The 6941-nt window shown below is 38.0% G+C and overlaps 1 pseudogene; it reads left to right on the top strand.

Moving 5' to 3' along the window:
- Nucleotides 1–1537: 1537 nt before the first annotated feature.
- On the top strand, nucleotides 1538–2927 carry LOC101574786 (annotated as a pseudogene).
- Nucleotides 2928–6941: the final 4014 nt, after the last annotated feature.

Below are 6941 nucleotides of genomic sequence, written 5' to 3'. Positions count from 1 at the left end.
GAGTAACACAGAAATTTTCTAGTATATGTGGACCAGTAGCAGATTCTGCTTATCTTCAGTAGCAGGAAAAAAAGCCAATATTATTGAAATATCTACTCTTCCCCCGAAACAATATATCAATCCAATGTACCATCAAAATTAAGGAGTTTTGTTCTTTATGGGCCGGCGAGATAGATGAGCAGACTAAGCACCTGCTTTGGCGAGTGCAGGGATCAGGGTTTGATCGTGGTCCCACATGCCACACCAGCCCTGCCCCTGGGGAGTGCCGAGCTGGGGACTGAGTCTAGGCATGGTGGTGTATGCCTGTAATCCCCGTACTGAGGAGGCTGAAAACAGGAGGATCACTATGAGTCAGAATTGCATAGTGAGACCCTGTACCAAATACAAAAATGGAAACAAAAATAATTTTTGCTCTTTAAAAAACATTGTCAGGAAAAGAATGATAAGTTACACATTGGAAGATTATATTTTAATAACTGTTTGATAAAAGACTTATACATAGACAACTCACAAGTCGATAACAACAAGAAAGAATACATCAACAGGCCAAAGACTTGAGCAGGCATTCTATTAAAGAAGAGATATAGAAGCAATTAAACAGATTAAAAGATGTTCTACCAATAGATGAGTGAATAAAGAAAATGTATTGACACATAGTAGAGCATTACTGTGCCATAAGGAGGAATAAATATAAAATATTTGCAGTAAAATGATATCACCTTGGCACCATGTCAGTGAAATAAATCACACATGAGCTAAAATATTACATGGTTTCTTATATATAAAAAACCCAAAATACAAGTAAAAAGCAAAGTAAAAGTTCCATAATAAGAAGCAGGGAGATAGGTTTTGTTCAGACCAAGACATGGAAGGACACAGAATAAGTTGCAGGAAAGAGGATGATGAATGGAATGAAGGTATTTTACATCTATGTATGGACTCCGTACAAGAAAAGCATGCAGTGTAAATATGTACTAATAAAACTAAAAACCATAAGAATGAAAATTAAAGGCTTTACTTACACTCACACAAACACACACAGAGAAGTGTTCTACACCATTGTGGAAATACAAATTTAAATTACTGCAACATAAATATTAGAATAGCTAAAAAATAGAACAAAACAAAGTTTAAAAAAAAGACAAGATCAATTGAAGATAAGAATGTCAACCTCAGGGCCAGCAAGATAGCTCAGCTTGCTAAGTTCCTGCTTAGGCAAGCACAAGGACCAGGGTTTGATCCCTGGTACCACATGTGGCACTGGAACCTGTTCACACTGAGCTGCTGACAAAGTCTAGGTGTGGTGGCACATGCCTGTAGTCCCAGCACTGAGGAGGTTGAAAACAGGAGGATCACTACAAGTCTGAGTTGCATAATAAGACCCTGTACACATACATGGAAAAAAAGAGTGTCACCCTCATTCCTGAACTTGAGATTCGGAGTGGTTCATGTGTGGTTCACATCTGCCTGGCTGGCCCTAGAAAGCTCTAAGTTAATTTATGCAGTAAGTCAGAATGGCCACTGTCCTGCTGGCAAAATGGTGAAGCCAAAGTATAAAGGATAAAGCACCATTAACCTTTCCAAGGCCAGCACCAACTTGGATTGAATACAGGGAACAAGATGCCAAAGGAGGAGGGCTTGAGCTACAATCTAGCACCTAACATGTAAAGGGAAAAGGAGCTCAGGGATATCATGGTAAAGTGATTAAACCTCTGCAGTATCAATCAAATGTGGCTTCTTGTACAATGGCACAAGTAAAGCCAAATATTAAATAGTTTGGAAATACACATGTGATTAAGCAGTCCTCATTACACAAATCTCAAGAGGAAGTGGATATATTCTGAAAGATCCATACAAATTTGTAGCAAAACAAAACAAGTTACCAATGTCTCTTTGCTGTGACCCAATCCAGCCCTATAACTCCAGGGTAGACATTCTTGATACTGAAAGGTTTGAAATCACATTTGGTCCTAGGTCAAAGAAAAAGCAGTCATGTTTATTTGCAAGTGATACGCAATTACTCATAGTAAAACCGAGGTGTCCACTGATCGGTATGACTAGGGCAAGGATCATGATTTGGTAACTAAGATCCTGTCATGAGAAATGAAGCTCAAGAAGGGATATACAAGAAGAGACAGTCCAAAAGAATATGCGGTTAGTGCTACAAGGTGATAGATATATCAGATGTTGCAGTGCAAGTTATTGATTCTAGAGATCCAGTGGGCACCTGTTAAACTCACAATGAGGCTTACTTGAAAAAGGAAAACCCCTGGAAACATCTCATTTTTGTATTCAACAACTGTGACCTTGATCCAACCTTAATCCAACTGTACAATCAAGACAAAAGGTGGGTTACTTCCCTCTTTCACTATAACCAAATCCTTGCTTTCCATGCAAGTCTTACTAATCCTTTTGTCAAAGGAGCATTCATTTGGCTTCTGTGATAGTATAGAAAAATGCACACTGACAAGAAACAGATCAGCTGTTCCTGTGATAAAGAGCTCTATGATAAACGCATTGCATTCCAAGAACTTTGCAATGTGGCCCCTACTGCAGCTGAAACAAAGGTCTGACAGTATATAACCTTGATGTGTCAGGTATTTCTCATTGACTGTCCGAATGTGGTTTACCCTTCTGAGGACTCAGGCAGACATTGTGCTGAAAAGCATTGTTTAAGTAGAAAAAAATTAAGACTCCTGAAGATCACATTGGTGCTGTCCTGGAACAAGCAAAGCCAGAATATACTAGTAAGACAGACAAGATTGATTCATGGAAGAACACTGAGGATTTACTTGAGAAGCTCACTTTCAACACCAGGAAATTATTAAAGGGTGGAGGGCCTGACTTTCACATTGTGGGAAAGATGGTACTCAATGACTGGCCAAGTGGCCAGATTTCTTTCTTTGTCAAAACACCCAACACATGGAGCTGGGGAGATAGCTCAGTAGAATAGGCACTTGCCTGGCAATCACAAGGTCTTGAGTTCAATCCCCAGTACCACCAAGAAAAAAAAAACCAATGCAATGGCACTTACAGCCCCAAACCCCACTTCCTCATCTTTGGAAGACGCTACTGAAATAACCAAGAACAACTTGGAAGAGAAACTGCAGGGACCGTAGGTAAAGCCTCAGAATCTGGCACTGAAAAAGTAAAAGAAGAGGGCTGTCCCTGTGATGATAACTGTGAGATGCAGCAGATCCTTGCCCGGTTCTCCAGAAGTGTGGCAAAATCAGTGTCAGGCCCCAGTTTTCTGAGAATGACCTGGTTCCTGTGGAGGGATTCGACATCGAAGATGAGCTGGAGAGCTTTCTGCTGATGAGGAGGAACAAGAGCAGGAATAACCAGAAGATAATGACAAGAGGCTACTCAGGAGTCCCAGGAAAAGCAAGTAGAAATGACACCAAAGCAGTAAATAAAGACCTAGATGAGAAGATGGCAAAATAAGCAGAAGTTTTAAAATAAAGCCAATGCTAAAATTTTTTCAGCAATCAGAATATCCAAGGGGTTACGTTAAAAGGTTTATGCAAAATCTGAAAAACAAAGAACAACAACAAACTCAACCACCAAAGAAGTAAATGAAAACAACACCTACAAAAAGAAAAAAGAAAAAAAACTGAAGGCACGAAGGAAAAAGAATGCAAAGGAACAAGTAAGGAGTGTAGCTGTAACAGAAGGTAATGTAACAGAAAGGAATAGAATGGCAAGTGACATAAGAGGAATGAGTCATGTAAAACCCGAGGGATGCTTACCTCACCTCTAAGGAATGAAAGGAAGCAGTACAGCACCTTCAATTCAAAAAATTTGGGGCAAGGGCTGGGGCAATAGCTTGGCAGCCTAAGCGCCTGCCTGGCAAGTTCAAGGACCTGGGTTTGATCCCCGGCAACACATGCTGTGATATCCCCCACCATCAGGCACGCTGAGATGGCCACCGAGACTGGGCATGTTCCTGCACTCCCGTAATCCCAGCACTGGGGAGGCTGAGACAGGAGGATCACTACAATTCCTAGCTGAGTAGTGAGACCTTGTACCAAATATATAAATAAAGAAACAAATGATTAATTTTTTTCAAGTTGGTGTGCACTACTATGAAGCACACAGTTTGAAAAATAGAAATCAGAAAAAGAGGACCAATGACTGAGAAGAACAAAAACACAAACAAAGGTAGACATGAAGCAGTAACATCTAAGGAGCTGTTTATTAAGTAATGTGCAGAAAAAAACAAAAAAGAATGCCAACCATCTGGAGTTTTCATTCATTGTTTATAGAAAACAAAACAATACAGACACTTTACAAAACTGTGACAGTTACTTACCAAATTAGCTATACATCTATGCCCATGTATTAGCATGGAATTTGTTCAAAAATTGCAACAGGCATGGGAGGACTGGCTCCCACCTACACAGCAATACAGACTGAAGAAATGAGTGTTCTTCAAATATTGCAGCTCAGTTTGGTGTCTTGCCTGAGGCTGCCTAACTTTTGCAGAGTTGGATAGGATGTGAATAGGTTTTCTATGTTTCAAATGTAAGAAAAGGATAGATGAAGTGTGAGGGAGGATACTAAGAATTTGGCTGAAAGAAAGATTGCATAGCAAAGAGAAATTTTACTCACTAAACTGGCTGAAATGCAAAATTTAGTACCTGAGTACCTCACGTTAGTTTTGTACCCTTAACGTAGTTTTCCTGAAGGCAATTTCTTTTGGGAGAACCATAAGAGAATATTACAATGAGACATAAGATGTGCACTTAGGGGGCCAGAGAGATAGCTCAGTGGAATAAGTCCAATTTGGATTCCTAGTACTGAAAAAAAAAGTGTACTTAGTAGAATGTCTAGTAGCTAGGAGGTGTTCACTAAATTCTAATGGACTAATTCTACAAATATGTCCTTGAAGTTATTGCCAGTCATCTTTACTTGATACTATGTGCTTGATTTTAAAAGTCTAAAAAGTTTATAATCCAGCAGAGCCTGCAAAAGTTAGTCAGCTGGTGTTGTGTATAAATATAAATGCCATTTGTAATATAACACAGATTAAAGAACAAGAGACAGTTTGTTTTATTACTGGTGGGTGTGCAAATATTTAATTGAAATCTGCTAAAAATTTATGTCATGTGTTTTTTAAAAAAACTAAAAAGCAAAAGTCTTTGTGAGCCAACAATTCCATGCCTCAATTACTCAGAATTACCAACAAGAAAAAATAACCAAGTCCTTCATACTATGAAGGGCTTATGTTGAATTGCTCAGTTTTCTTCTTATATTCCTTATTTTATATCCTCATTATCAAATGACTCAAAGAAAATTTTGTAAGGTAACTGGTGTATGTGCAATTCTAAAGCAATAAAAAAATTTAAAAAATAAGGCCATGTCACTTAGAACTAAATTTCCAGGACTACCATCAAAATCTTACAAAAAAATTTAGGTTCAAAGATTTTTTTTCCTCAAAGTGGAAGAAATTATAAAAAAAAAAAGCTACAGATTTAAGTAAGGAGAAAAGAGAAGTAATTTAAAAGGGTTCAAATTGTTAGACCCTGCAGAATAATTTCATATGCGTTATTACCCTTTAATTCTCAGAACAATCACTGAAGTAATTCCCATTTTCTTTATTTTGCAGATAGGGAAATAAAAAGAGATTTAATTTGATCTCCACTCAGTTAAGAAAAAACAAACTTTAGGTGTTTAATGATAAAATATATTATTTCATGCAGAGAACAAATTCCTCCAAGAAGGAAGTTTTCCCTTGGGTCTAATATCTTAGTCCATCTTATTGGTAAAATAAAGGATTCACCAGTTTATAGTCATAAAACTTACGTAGTGATGCTGCTTTGCTGTTAATAGAATCTCGGACATTCTTTCTGGTTGCATTTTCACCTAATCTGACTTGTCCTGCAGCCATGTACACAAATGTATATGATTCCCATTATATGAACCCTGGAACTGAGAGTGAAAGAGGTTAAATAACTTCCTGGGTGACCCGAAATAAAGAAGCTAGTGGAGACAAGGCTCCTATTCTTATCTTCAGTCTCTAAACCTCACATTCTTCCCTCATGGCTATTCGTACAATTTCCACTGAGGAACCGTGATGATAGGTAGAATCTGTCCATTTGGGAAAACAGTCCACTTAATTTCTTCGGGGTTTAAATGTTATCTTTCAAGTTTCCAGTGGCCTGCTGGTTAGCTCAGCTGTTTAAGCGCCTGCTCGTGCAAATGCAGTCAGGTGTAGGATACAACAGTTTGATTCCTACCTCCACCTACCTTACCAGACCAGCCTTTAAGGCATCCTCAGACAACCAAAAAATACAAAAGAAAAAAGAAATCATCAAGTTTCCATTCATTTCACATTCTACCATAGGAAGATGTTTTTCCATATAAAATTACTTCTAAATCGCTTCTAAATTACGATTCTAAACTTGCTCAGTAAAAACAAGTTTCTTTATGTGGGAGGCTGACCCCAGAATTTTTGCACTAATCTTTATTCCTGGCCCCTTTTAATTTTGAGACAAGTTCTCACCAAGTCTCCAAGTTGCCCAGGCTGGTCTCGAACTGACAATCTATCTACCTCAACCTCCTATCTAACTGATATTTTGAGCAAAATGAATACTGTGAGAAAATGCCAACTGTCTGATCCGAAACTATAGCTATCCACTGTTATCATTGTGCATGTTCTGGTTTTTCCTACTTGCCAAGTTTAACATCATATTTTGTACCTTTTTCTATAAGATAATGTGTTTCATAAGGAAAATTTTAACTTATTAAGGATCATGTATACCATTATGAACTCCTTTATATTCATAATATCAGTAACACTTACCACAACACTGTTTACATTCTATGCACACCAAGCTTGAAGCAAATGGAAGACCAGGTGACTTAGGTTCCTTCTAAAAATTTATACAACTCAATAAGGACTTCAGTGAACTCTGATATACAAGTTAGTCTTGAAAGTT

This window comes from Octodon degus, unplaced genomic scaffold (genome assembly GCF_000260255.1).
Source record: "Octodon degus isolate 3935 unplaced genomic scaffold, OctDeg1.0 scaffold00059, whole genome shotgun sequence".
NCBI lineage: Eukaryota > Metazoa > Chordata > Mammalia > Rodentia > Octodontidae > Octodon > Octodon degus.
Note: the sequence above shows the minus strand (reverse complement) of the source record. Positions and strands in the feature narration are given on the sequence as shown.